We start from the raw sequence: 13,522 nt of genomic DNA on the forward strand, positions 1-13,522 counted from the left end.
AAACTCCCCAGCCCTTCCCTGGAGGGGTCTAGAACGCAGTTCATGTGTGATGGAGGTTCTCAATGTGTGATGGAGGTTCTCCATGTGTGATGGAGGTTCTCCATGTGTGATGGAGGTTCTCATTCTTTGGTGCAGTGCTCGGAAGTGGGAAGGAAGCAGCATTCCCACACTCATTCCCATTGCCAGCTGGTTGCCTCCAAGCAGTTAATCACCCACCTCTCACGTGGCATGGAACACTTTCTGAAAGGAGGCTGGCAAGCACAAGCTGGCTACCAATACAGAAATAGGGCATGCAGCACTGATGAGCGTGAAGATGAAGATAGGAGTTCTGCCCCTGGGTCCTTCCAGATATACAAAGGCTAGGAGGCTGAGTTTTGCTGTTTATCAACACATAATGCCAGAACAGAAAGTAGGTCAGCAAGCAGGATATCTCAGAAGTGCAGGAAGCTACCTGCCAATGTCTGTCTCTGGGGTGGGCTGGGTGTGTGTAGGCACCAGCAGAGCTGATTTTTAGAGAGAAAAAACAGAAACTGCTTGATCCCAAGACTAAGTCAAGCAGCAGAGCAAGGGAGCCAGTGGTCAGAAGAGGAAGATGTTCACACTGAGGTGCTGGGGCCCTGGGCAGAGGCGTGCTGCCAGCTCTGGGTGCTCTCTCTGCACCAAAAAGTCAGCCCAATGCATGGCAAAGCAGTGATTACAACATCAGACTCAGCACAGGCACACACAGCTCTAAGCTATTCTTCCTGAGTGTCCTACATAACAAACCCAAACAAATTAAGGAATGAGTAATGGAAAGGTAGGAGGTGGCAAGGCTTGTTTTGGTTCAGGAAAGGATTCCCATCCCTTGCCTGGAATCTAAATTAGATTCAATTTAGATTACAGTGAAGCAAGGCCAAACCCCCTTGATGAATGAGTTGCTGAAGTAGATCACTTGTATTTTGCAGCTGTTCTTTAATAAATTCATTTATTTGTCTCCTGCTTCTGCTTTTGTTTCTGATATTATCAGCCTTGTGCCATGTCCTCCCCTGTCCCTCTAGTTTAGGATAGCCCTTACAATCTCTCTCAGTGAGGACAGAAGCAATTTGTTGTCTGGTGGAGAGAGAACGTGTGCTTGGGCTGATAAGTGGATTATCTCCATAAACACGCTTTATAATGCAACGACACCCCACGCTCACAAAACCAAAGGAATTAATCACAGCCAGCAATGTGACATCCAAAGGAGAAAGCTCCCTCTCCTGCCTACTATGCTGGTATTGCAGCCAGGCTCTCCTCTTAAGGGAAAAGCAAGGAAAAAATGCACGTAACATAAGAAAATCCACGCTCATGCTCACCACGTGTCTGCAGGAAAATGTGCCCAGTGAATACAGATCACAGCAGCTGTGAGGTTACAGCACTGTGTGCTCCAGTTCAATTGCAAGAAACACGATGCACACAGTCAGCACCTCTCTAGTTTTGAACATCAGATCACACGATGGCCAGTCCTGAAGATTCAAAACTTGCTTCTACACCCTAAATAACTGCTGACAGCCCGGTCCATATCACACTGCATGGACAGAACAATTTACAGAGCAAAACCTCCAGCTTAGAAACATACAGAGAGAAACGATGCCAGGAAGCGCAGTGCTGAGAGCATCTCAAATTGATGCAAAAAATGAACATAGGAACTTTAGGGACGGTTTGAAGGAAACACAAGAATGCTTTACACAAGAGGGACGGGGACAGTGCTGGCTGCAGGACAGAGTCCAGCTACCTAAGGGATGCTCAGGCATTGCCTGGTTGGCTTGCTGCAGTACAGGCTTCCATTTTGTTCTCCTGATACTCCCCATCCCAAAGATACTGCAGGAGGTATCACGGCCCCTGTTATCTCCCTCTCAAGAGAAATCAAGAACGTGCAGCTACTTAAAGCAGATGCTCAGTTCCTCACTGGACTGAAACTCTTTCATCTCTGACTCATCTCCATAAGGAAGTGAAGCACATGCAAATCATACGTGGATCCAGAGCAACGTACCTGGCAGATCTTTACATGCTCTGGAAGGCTTCCTTTAACAGCAGGCATTCATTCATTTCATACTTCTCAAGCACTAATTTACAGCTTGTTCTTGCTGAGTAATGGGGTTGGTGGAAATCAAAAGCAAAATCTGTCAGTGGCAGCTGGTAAGAAGAAGGGATGTGTCTGAAGGCAGACAGGACAGACTGCTGAGCAGCAGCACCCAGCAGTAGCAGCAGGCATCCTCTTCACCTCCAGCTACTTCAAGCTGCCCACCATGAGGGTCAAATGCACTCTATTGCTCTACCTCAGTTTCATGAAATCCAATCACAGAATTGCTCAGGTTGGAAAGACCTTCAAGATCATCGAGTTCAATGGGAAAGACAGAACCTTGCAACCCAACCTGAAACCCACAGCAGGAAGCTGAATGCAGTGGGTCAAAGCCCTTCTTAGAGGGAAAGCCTACAGTGGTTGGGCTTAACTTCACAGCTCGGTGACTCAGGAGCAGAGATGGATGTGGGGGAAAGGGCGTAAGTGAGGATCTTACCTGGGGATGACACAGCTCTGTGATGTGGTGCCAGTTTCCTCTGATGGATTAAAAACAAAGGGCTGTCATTCCGAAGCAAGCGTGCTCGTTTTTGTCTCTTCCTCAGAGAACCCAACTTCACAACGGGTCACAAACAAAAGTCACAGACACTGAGCTTTTAGTTTTTGTCACCTCTTGCAGATTCAGTCCACTCATCGTTCTGGTGAGGAGAAATCACAACATTACTTTGCAGAGTACAAGACAATTCCCCCAGGACCAGCACTGCATTACAGCCACCTCTCCTTACGATGCTATTTTCCCTTTCCCAATTTCTGAGGCCTTCTCAATCGTTTTGCTGTTGTATTTCAGTCTTCTTTTCCTACTACGTAGCACATCATTCTTCCTTTCCTTTAGCTCTGCATGCATTTTAACATAAAATGATACTCATTTTGTAGTATCACTTCAGCAGCTGAATAATACACTTCAGGATGATCTGCAAGACAGGAATATTTGAATGCACTTCTGATTTTATGTACCAGCCCAATAAACATAGTTCTTTGCCCAAAGAGCTTTCTTGAATGGATGTTCCATTATTAATCTTCAAATACATTACATTAAAGAGTAATTTATTTTCACACGATGCAGCAGCAGATACATTTCTACATGCTATGATTACAAAGCCTCATTTTTCCAGCAAGTGGAAACTTTCAGGGTCCTGAAATAGCTGTAAGTGAGGCATTATTATATCCATATCAGCTATCAAAGTACCAGATTTCACTTCCATGGAAGCAAATACTAACTCATGTATTTCAATTTGCCACGATTACATTTTCCTTAGGAGAGAGGAATAATATACATTTTGGGACTTTCTGAGCCATCCCTAATGCATTATCTGTGTCTATTGTCCTGGCTGCCCAAACTGCACTACAATTTAAAAGAATTACATGAGACAAAGACCAAGTTTACCATTGCCAGCTAAAAAGCACGTGGATAGTGGCCAACGAAACCCCAAATCAGTAACTAAATTTGGAAATGTGCATAACTTAAAATCCCATCATCATCAAGAAGAATGAGAACTTCTAAAGTAAAATTACCACGCTGGCTCTAAGCGCTGTAAATCTCATCACCAAGCAGCTCTCACATTAAGAGAGATGGCTTTTAAGATGCCTCCTGGAATCGAGATGGCAAAATGCTGCACATTCCTCTACCAACAGTTCTCTAAACCCAGTTGGTTTCACAGCTCATCGACACACTTGAGAAGGAATAAGGCTGTCTAGTCAGAACCAAGCTGAAAAAGAAAAAGCTGTCTGACTCAATCTTTTATTTTACATTCATGCCAACCTCCTAACTGCTTAATTAGCTGTGAGGGTGAGCTATGCAGAGGCTCTGGAAGCCAACCTATTTATCATTTGCGTTTGAGCAATTTCTCCATCTTTGCAAAGCAATATGCAAACACTAATTATTGCTGTGATGCAGCTCATGGTGGTGGGCACAGTGCTGATGTGGCTGTGCTGTTCCAGCCCTGCAGCTGGCTCCTATCCCAGCACTGCCTGCCCTGCTGCAGGGTGCAGCTGTGCTCCGACCCCCCCCCTGCCCTGGGAGGTGCCTGGAAGTGGGGTACCATAGAACATCAGTGCTGACTTCCAAAAGGAGCTCAGCTGGAGCAGAGTGCTTGCTGCACTGCTTGTGCAGACAGGTTGCACAGCAGCAAGGAGGAGCGCTTGGGGCAGAGCCACAACCAAGACAACTCAATTTGTTCTCCCTCTCATCAAAAGCGGAGATCTCGCCAAGCTATTTCAGCTTGTTTGCTTGCTTATATTACCACGACTCTTATTTGCATGTAACTCATGACTGACCTCAACCACCACCCCGCTGACTTGTAGGGCTCTGCATCCTGAGCACGGCGTTGGCCATATAGGCAGCCTCTCCTTCCCACTTAGTTGGTTCACAAATCCACTCAGCCCAGATGCATTCAGGATAATTGACTCCTGAAGCAGAACTTGATGGGACTTGTCAGAACCGTTCTTGGTAAAAATCAGCATTAGCAGCAAATTCTTCCCCATGGATGTGACAGACGGAAGCTCAATTCCTGCCTAAATGTGTTCATTGGAAGCCCAAGGACAACACGTGCCCACATCTGCGACTCCTTCTGACACAAAAGCCAAATCAAAATATGCCATATCATTCAAAAATGCTTGTTTTGGCATTTCAAACATGTCACCCGGGCTCATCTATAGGCATTTGTTTCTAAGGACAGGACTCACCTCCCCTAAAAGCCAGGGATTTCATCCAAATTATTCTTCCAGGCTCCTCCCCTGTTCAGGCAGAGAGCAGCATGCCTCCACAGGGTAATCATTATCTCATATATGCTTAACACAAACGAGATGAATTGCTGTCTGGAGGTGCTTCTTTCTTCCCTTTGGCTATAAAGACAAACTGAGCGACGAGCGCAGCCTCAGAGTTAAATTAGATGAGCTGTATCTCATCCTAAGCAATTTTATACTAGGGGATCCCATTATGTTTCTCAGCCATCAAGCAAATTATATGGCAAAGGGACACAAATGAAGCAAAAGCAGAAAGCTCGGGTCTCTTTGTTCACTGGGACCTCACTACTGCCATTCATTTCAATGTGGGAGCACTCAGGTTGTGGGGCAGCCAGCTGTGCAAACCCTGGAGCAGACTGACAGCCCCACAGAGCAGCACATCAGAGCTGTGACACTGTGACCACGACGTCTGCAGATTTCCTGGTTCTTCTGCAGGCTGCTGCCCCTCTATGACTCAGTTTCTCCATCCATAAAGAGGCAATGATGCTCCTGACCTCTTTTGATCTACTGGTGGAAAAACAACCCTGGCACATAGTAGACGTGCACAGGATGCCCAGGGCTGAGCCTTGAAGGGTGGTACTAAAAAGGTCTCATTCTGCAACCCTATGGGGTAATGGGGCCGTTCTGGGGCTGAGCACAGTAAATAACGCAGCACTGCAGAAATGATGTGCAAAAAGAGAAGATCTACAGGGAAAAAGCTAAATCAGTGAACGTTTTCTATCGAAGACAATATTTTGATCAATACAAACATTTCACCAGGACAAAACTACAAAACACTTGAGTACATGTCACATTTAACAGGACTTAGCAGCCTTTGTGAAATGCCTTTTCCAACATTAACAGTGCTGTCTCGAGCCAATCCCAAAGCTGCATGGGCCACAACGGGACACGAATTCAAAGATGCTGTCAACATCATGTCCAAGTTTCCAGCCCATCAGGCACAGAATCCATCTTATCTCCCAACAGTGACTCAAACTCCTATTAACTCAAGTGATACAAAGTGCAGAAACAGACTTCATATAGACGCCAGTGTGACAGCACAAAGCATGAGGCTTTATTAAATATCAACTAATTATTCCTAATCAGAATAACTTCCGTCCGTCCAATTTGTAATTATTTTAGAGGTGAGAAAGAATGAAAAAAATGCCATAAGAAAAAGCCTGGCTGTTACTAACACAGATGTCACTACGTCAGAAAGCAGAATGCAGCAGCTATGGCCCAATTCAAAACAACATTCAAATGTGAGCTTCTTTAAAAATGATTGATATTGTGCTGAATGAGTGCCTGTCCCCTCCTATAAGAGTCAGTGGGTCCCTGAGTGTGGCTGCTGTCATTCGTGGGCCATACAGTCCTCTGGAACACATTTTGGTTCACTTTTACCTCTGGAAAACATGTGGCTGTGTGGCCCTGCTAGCCAAGCCCCAACCTTCTAACTGTAATTCTTACAGAACTGACTTTGCACCAATTTGCATCCAATGGGTGGTTGGACTGGTTCTGAGCAGCAGCCAAACAATAGCCAGCGTCAATCCAAGCTGAGGGCATTTTCCCAATGAGGAAAGCAGGTGAAAGGTCCGACAGCCCCAGGATGGAGCATGGGGATGCACTCAGCCCATGGGGAGCTCTGAAGGAGCACAGCCTCCTCCTCCCCTACCGCCAACTGCTCCCCTCAAGGCCATCACTGCACATGGAAATGGATGGAGCCAACGTGGGACCACAGCACAGACATTGGTTCTGAGGGCACAGGGCCCAGCCGAGCCCCTTCACGTGCCTTTGACAAATATGAAACGGGTTTTTCCTGACCCTAAGCATCTTCAGTGCAAGGTCTATACGGGTGACATTTCACACTGCTCTGGGCTGCATATGAACCCATGTGGTTTTTAAATTCCACAGACAAAATGCTGCTTTCAGCTTCGCACTGCAGCTCAAACATCTCCTTGGTGTCACACCCAGAACCACTTCAAAGACCATTTTCTCTCACTTTGAAAGTCTCTGTTTTACTCCAGCACATAGACGTGACTGCTATTGGAAGATGCTATTGGAAGATGACAGAATCTCAGAAGGAAATACAATAAAAATGAAATACACACAGGTTCTCTGAAATATCTCTAAGGGTATAATTGAGAAGAGAAAGCTCTCTTTCCATTTCTTTCTTTCATTTAAAGCAGCCTGCTGAATGCCACTACAATGGTATCATATATAAGTGGGGAGAAAATAAAGGGAAGAAAAGGACGCAATACAGAATCAATCACAGAATGGCCAGGGTTGGAAGGGACCTTAAGGATCATGAATCTCCAACCCCCCTGCCACATGCAGGGCCACCAACCTCCTCATTTAATGCTAGACCAGACTGCCCAGGGCCCCATCCAACCTGGCCTTGAACACCTCCAGGGATGGACGAGGCATCCACAGCCTCTCTGGGCAGCTGTTCCAGCACCTCACCACTCTCATAGCAAAGAACTTCCCCCTGACATCCAACCTAAATCTCCCCTCCCTCAACTTAAAACCATTTCCCCTCATCCTGCTGTTATCTTCCCTTTCAAAGAGTTGATTCCCCTCCCCTCTGTAGGCTCCCTTGCTTCAATTGATTCTCAGTACTGCTCTTACAACCCACCCAGTTTTCTGGGAATGCAGATGCAAAGGCAAAATGGAAAAATAATTTTAAAAACAGCCATTTTAAAACATGCTCCACTCTTCTCTTGGCTGCTGAAGCCCACCATTCTCAGTGCCCACTCCAACCACTGGCAATGTAAGCTTTGCTCCCTGCCTGCAAATCTGCAAGCACAGTCCCAGGTGGGAATACCAAACAGAGGTCAATCTGCATCCATGCAATGGTCACTGGCTGTCAGGTCTTGTAAACCACGAGCCATCACTTCGTCAGTCCCAGCCTTTGGCCTTGCAGACTGTGACTAAAGATCCAGACTTGCTCTGCCAGCAGCTGTTGCAATCTTGGCATTCTCAGCTGACATACTCACCCCTTCTGAGCTCACAAGCCGTCATCCTCTGTTAGCAGAGCTCTTGGGTGACATGACAGCAATGCAGGGCCATCACAGGGTAAAAAAATAAATAAAAAATCCATCTGTTTGAACAACCCACATTCAACCAACTGATTCATTTTTAATCACTTTCCAATAGAGGTCATCCAGCCAGTAAACATCTGGCTGTGGCACTTCAACAGCCTTACGAGGTGAATTATCTCACAGTCAACATCTTGTCCTGCTGTATCGGCTGTCAATTACTTGTACAGTCACATTAGTCCAATGACCTGCTTTCCATTATAAAAATAGCAAGAGCCACAAGACCAAAGAGCAAGAATTTCACACCTAATAATGCACAACATCCTTCCAGTGGCTGCGTATGGAAGTCTCTGCTAACCATAGAATGCTGTTACTTTACACCAGTGTTCAGAAACAAGCACTGCACACACCAAATGTTTTACAAGTGAAACTCTGCCCCCAAAGCTTCCATTCCTATGCTTGCAGAGGTGCTTTGGGGGTAAACATACCTTTGTGTTACTGTCCATTTTCTCTTCCCATGTGCTCAATTTCAGCTGCACACGGGTCCATATTCACTTCTTTCCTTTTTCATCCCATTGCACAGTTGCCTTGCCTCTGTCACTTGATGGGCTGTGACGTCTCTCAGGAATGAGGTTGGATCTGTTGTTGTAGAGGACTGAGTGTGGACTGCAAGCTACAAGTCAGCTGTGCAAGCTCCAGATATACTGGTTTGGAATACCTGACTGGCACGTTACAGAGCATTTTAAAAGGAAAAATGTATCAAAACGTAACAAAAGACTGGAATTATTAAATCCCTATAAACTACATATAATTGCAAATGAAACACTGAAAACATCGTTTAAAGAAGAAAAACGTTCAGCCCCAAACAAACCTCTGGGCAGCACCAGACAGCCATAAAGAGGAGGAAGTTCCATTTTCCTAATTCCTTTAATACTACGTTCAGTAAGGACTGAGTTATGGTTCAGACCAGTGGTGCTAAGAAGCAGGATGAATAAGAAAATCCAAGATCTTGTGCTTCACCCGTGGCTTCTATTTTTTTTATTTTTCCCCTCAAAAACAGAACATTTCAACAGATTGCTCACCTCATATTTGTCAAAGGCACGTGAAGGGGTTTGGCTGAGTCCTACACCCCACCCCGACCCACAAAAAATGTGCAAGTTTTACTTTTCTTTTTGAACTTCCTCAAGGCAGGGAGCAGCGAGTTCAGCAGACAGCAGCTGTGAAAGACAGAGCTCTGCAGCTTCACACAACCCACAGTCACTTCGGGTGCAGCAGACACAGTCGTGGCTTCTTCATGATCCACCTGAAAAGGTCTCAAACGAGCAATTATTAAAAAGCAGCTCAATATCTACGACTGCATCCTTGTAGAATTTAAGGAGAAACTCTATAAGAAAAGACTAGAGATAACAAGAGCAGCTGCTTCTTCCACACCTGCATCTTCTCTGGATAAAGTGAAGAAATAGATGATGTATTGAAATACATGCATGAAATGATCTGTTTTATCTCGTGGATACACAAAAATGAGCTCCAAAATCCATCGAGGTGCAGCAATTCCTTTTATACAATGGAGATAAACCTTACACCAGCAGTGCCTGTGCTGTGTCTTTAGGGATAGAAGATCAACACACTACTGCTATTGAGGCAGACTACGGTTCCACTTAAAGTGCCACCTTAAAAGCTGAGCACCTGATAACTTCATACTCCTCTCTGATGAACAAGAAGGAAAATTATGAAAGAGCACAGAGATGCACTTTTCCATGAGCCCGGTGCAGTGCTGCATGAAACAGAACACAATTTCTTGAACGCTGAAGCCAAGTGCTGCAGGCACCCAGATGCAGAGCACTGTATGGGCAGCATCAATACAAGTCTAACCTTCACCATGTGTAGCCCATGAATTGCAGTTTAACATCTTTGACCTCAGAATAAGATTTAACAACAGCTTTTCCCTCTGCTCAGAGCTCTGCCCCTCTTGAGGAAGGAAGAGGGGAATCCTCCCAGCTTTCTGCCTTTGCTAATGGAGGAACCCAGAAGGTGTTCTCAGCCCAGCAGCCACTGGAGGAAGCTGGCTGCACAACCCAACCCCACAGCACATCCACATACCTGCAGCAATGCCCAACCCCTCCGCAGCCCCATCCTGCCTTTGGAAGGTGACTTCAAGCAGGATGAAACTGAACTTCAGCCTGAACTTCAGATTTGGTTTCACATTTACAATGCAAAATTGAAAGCTACACAACACATTTCCCTACAACCAGACATAGGCACGTACTAAGACAACAAGACATGCACGCTGTATCCCCAAACCATGTTTTTGCTGCTGTGAAGGCAATGAATGAAGAAGGAAAGCACTGAGCACAGAGGCCACTGTGCTCCCTCTGCTGCTCTCCCAGAGGAAAGGCAACAAGACTCGGGAAAGCAAACGAGCACACATCTACCACCACCCAAACCTGCATCTTTGGGTGCCTCTAAAGCTGCACACTGCCCACTTTGCAAACACAGGCACAGGAGGCATGTAAATAAAACTCTAATAATTCCAAAGGTAAACACCTGCAGGAGGAAAAAGGCAGGCAAATCCATTCTCCTGCTTCTTTACTCCAAAAGCTTTCACGACCATTTTCCCCTTCTCTGCACAAGGAGAACAAATACAAGACCCTGAGTCTTGTACCAGCAAGCCTGCAGCCTTCACACAGTACAACATTCTCGTTTGTCCTTGTGCAGCACTTGTTAGCAGACACGACCTTAGGACAGGATCAAAATAAGACAATATCTCAGAAAGGACACTTGCTATTTTTCCTAGACCAATATTTAGAAATCAGAACAACACGCATTTATTTTACCTTCAAACCAGGGCTCAGCTCTGTGTTGAGACACGCTGGGATCTCACGCGATGATTGCGGCTCTCTGGCACAGACACGGGTTTATCCCTCTTGATGCATGTCACATCTTGCCAAACCAAGGGAAAAAACACTTCACTGCCAGGATTCAATGGTCTATATTCACTTATCCAGAACTGCAGCCTGGCTCCTCACGCAGGCTTTATTTCTGATACTTTTGCAGCAGGGCTAAACAATAAAAAACAAGATTACACTGCCCAACCACAGGATGTTGGTTCAGAAGGAAGATGGGATTTGCCTCTTATAACACTTCTCATTGGCACTTTGTAATTTACAAGGAAACCAACCATTCCAAAAGTTAATAAAACCCCTGCCACTGAACTTTTTAACCATCAGTTTCTTATTTTTAACTTAGCAACTCGTAACAGACCATTTGTTAGCAAGGCAATCCCAGGTCAATACCTTGTATACTGTTACACTATGGCACTGTCATCGGGCTTTCCCAGTTTAATTAATTTTCTACAAGAACTTCCTTTAGTAAGAGATAGTTCAGTGTAAATGCTGCAGCTAGACCAAAGCATACAGCCTGCTTTGTTGCCAAACACTTCTCTAACTGCATTTCTAACATTTGTCCTCAGGCAAAAGTCAGCGTGACTTTGAGAAGAGAAATGCAAAACCTGCCAAAATGACCCAGATGACATCCTAAATCATGAATTATTACTTGTTTCCACAAGTCAATTAACAGCAGGATACTATATACATTCCTGTGTTCCACCCACCAGTTATTCCTCAATGATGGATTGTGAATCCAAGTTTCCAGTTAAAAATTACCAGTGAAGAAGTATGCTACCTGTTTCCACATTCTCCAGCCTGCTGATTTTACCAATAAATCTGATGGATAACACACCAACACGTCTGGATGGCGCTTCTCTATTGCCAAGTATGTGTCTGCTTTTGAAAGCCCCTCATTTCCAGTATCAGCAGTGAGTTTGGTGCCAAATCTGCTCACCAGGCTTCTTGATTCTCATGGTTCCAGTGCCTTGGTAATGGGCATCACTGGCTGCAATCAGTATGTGCTCTTGTATATGGCACCTATTATGAAATCTCAAATACTTGTACGTGTATGAAAAGGTTTCTATTCAAGCTCCAGGATACGATCCAATTCTCAATAAAATAAACAGGAGAAACTGAATGTGAAACCTTTCCAGGTGTACTTCAGTATCTTGCATAACGTCCTAAGATTGAGAATGCCATGGGAAAAGACCTATAGATGTAAACTGAGAAGTATAAGCAGTTTTACTTATAAATATGATAATCATTTAAGAAGGATAAGTACGACACCACTTACTGGAGCCCATCCATAATTTAAACAGCATCAACAAATCCGTGTTCAAGCAGTAAGGGATGTTTCTTGCTTGCCTTCCCTACCAACATCTTATTCATCTGGCTTGAAATGGTCACTAATAGTTACTTCTAACATGTCATCTCTCTTACCACAATTTCAGTCACCTGCTAAGGACTGTGGTACCTCACAGCATCTCAGACGATGCAGATTTAAGCCCACGAATCACGCAGTGCAGAACACCAACTGCTGCAACCTTATGCTGTGCTGTGAGATCAGTTCTGCCACACAGATGAAAGATAGTCTTCCCCAAAGTAACGTTAAAGCACAGAGAATGTCTCCACATGTATAACTTTGTTTTAATTCAGTAAAACTGCAGGGATGTAGAAAAAGTTCATGTTGCTTCTGACTGATGAGATACGTTGGGTATCAAGTGTGTCATAAGTCTTCATCATTCCCACATGGAAGCTTGTAATTGGTACAAGACCATTTACATGCAGTATTTGAGCAAGTGCTCTTACTGCAAACACATTTGGAAGTTCTTTCTTTCAGTTACGCGTGGAAGTTAAAAACACAACAAATGCAATCCACAAATAAAGAGTGAACTCCAAGCTGAGAAACTCGATGGAGTGTTGCTCCACCAGACCTCCAGTACAGGGCAGGGATCTGGCTTCTAGGGACCCCAGGCAGCACACAGAGCATCACACCAGCTGCTAGGAGGCACAACACCTGCACAGACTTCCTTTTCTCCACCAGACGTTGCTGTAACAGCTGGATATGCAAAGGGGAGTCCAGTGCTGGAAAGCTTGTGAAGGAAACTCTTTGCTTCAAGCAAGATGAATAATACACCTGTTCCCCAGTCATGAGCAAACACTACAAAGGAATAATTAGAAACTATCTGACCTGAAACCCACATGCCCATTACTGTGGTATTTTTCCACCTACTACAGGTGAAACAGAAGATGGGCTGGACCTGGAAGGGGAGGGGTGGAGTGGCAGCACAAGATGCTGATTTATAAAGCACCAGCAAACAGTGCTCTTTCTCCACAGGCTTTGAACAACGAACTGGTCCTGCCTGAAGGATGCCAAAACACAAGCAGGATTCCAGCTAACATCTGCTTGTCAACTGAGAGGGAACTACCACCCCTGTGAGCTTTTGCACTGCAACAGCCAGAAGTGCTCTGAGTTACAATTTTCTCCTGTTGGGCTTTTGCTTTTCACCTGGTGCTTTTGGCTTGGCTGCTTCATTGCATCTGGAAAGGAATAAGCTCACCAAGATGGTAAAGGTGAGTACACTGTTCACCAAAACTGCTGCTACTATGGGAGTTGCTTCCTATTAACAAGCTCTAATTCAATGTATGTGTATCAGAAATATGAGCAAAGCAAAAAATGGAATTGATATTAGAAACTATTGGGCAGCCAGTCTTAATGACTAAGGTTATCAGTTTAGATAAGCATGCACTTCCAATCCTAAAATGTAAAGAGATCAGATTGGATA

The 13,522-nt window shown here is 44.9% G+C and overlaps 1 protein-coding gene across 22 annotated transcripts in view; it reads right to left on the bottom strand.

Annotated features, from left to right (window-relative positions):
* Window positions 1-13,522, bottom strand: part of LOC116233000 (uncharacterized) — a 194,376-nt gene that overhangs the window by 8,563 nt on the left and 172,291 nt on the right. For 21 of the 22 annotated variants that reach the window (XM_090123724.1, XM_090123726.1, XM_090123746.1 and 18 more), the window contains 4 exons: window positions 4,778-10,791; window positions 3,608-3,801; window positions 2,821-3,006; window positions 2,535-2,733 (listed from right to left, as the gene is read on the bottom strand). The gene's annotated coding sequence lies outside the window, so the exon portion shown is untranslated. The remainder of the gene's footprint in view (window positions 1-2,534; window positions 2,734-2,820; window positions 3,007-3,607; window positions 3,802-4,777; window positions 10,792-13,522) is intronic. The other variant, XM_090123723.1, reaches the window with a different exon arrangement.

The sequence above is a fragment of the Phasianus colchicus genome, chromosome 23, assembly GCF_987193195.1.
Source record: "Phasianus colchicus chromosome 23, bPhaCol1.hap1.1, whole genome shotgun sequence".
In the NCBI taxonomy this organism is placed as follows: domain Eukaryota; kingdom Metazoa; phylum Chordata; class Aves; order Galliformes; family Phasianidae; genus Phasianus; species Phasianus colchicus.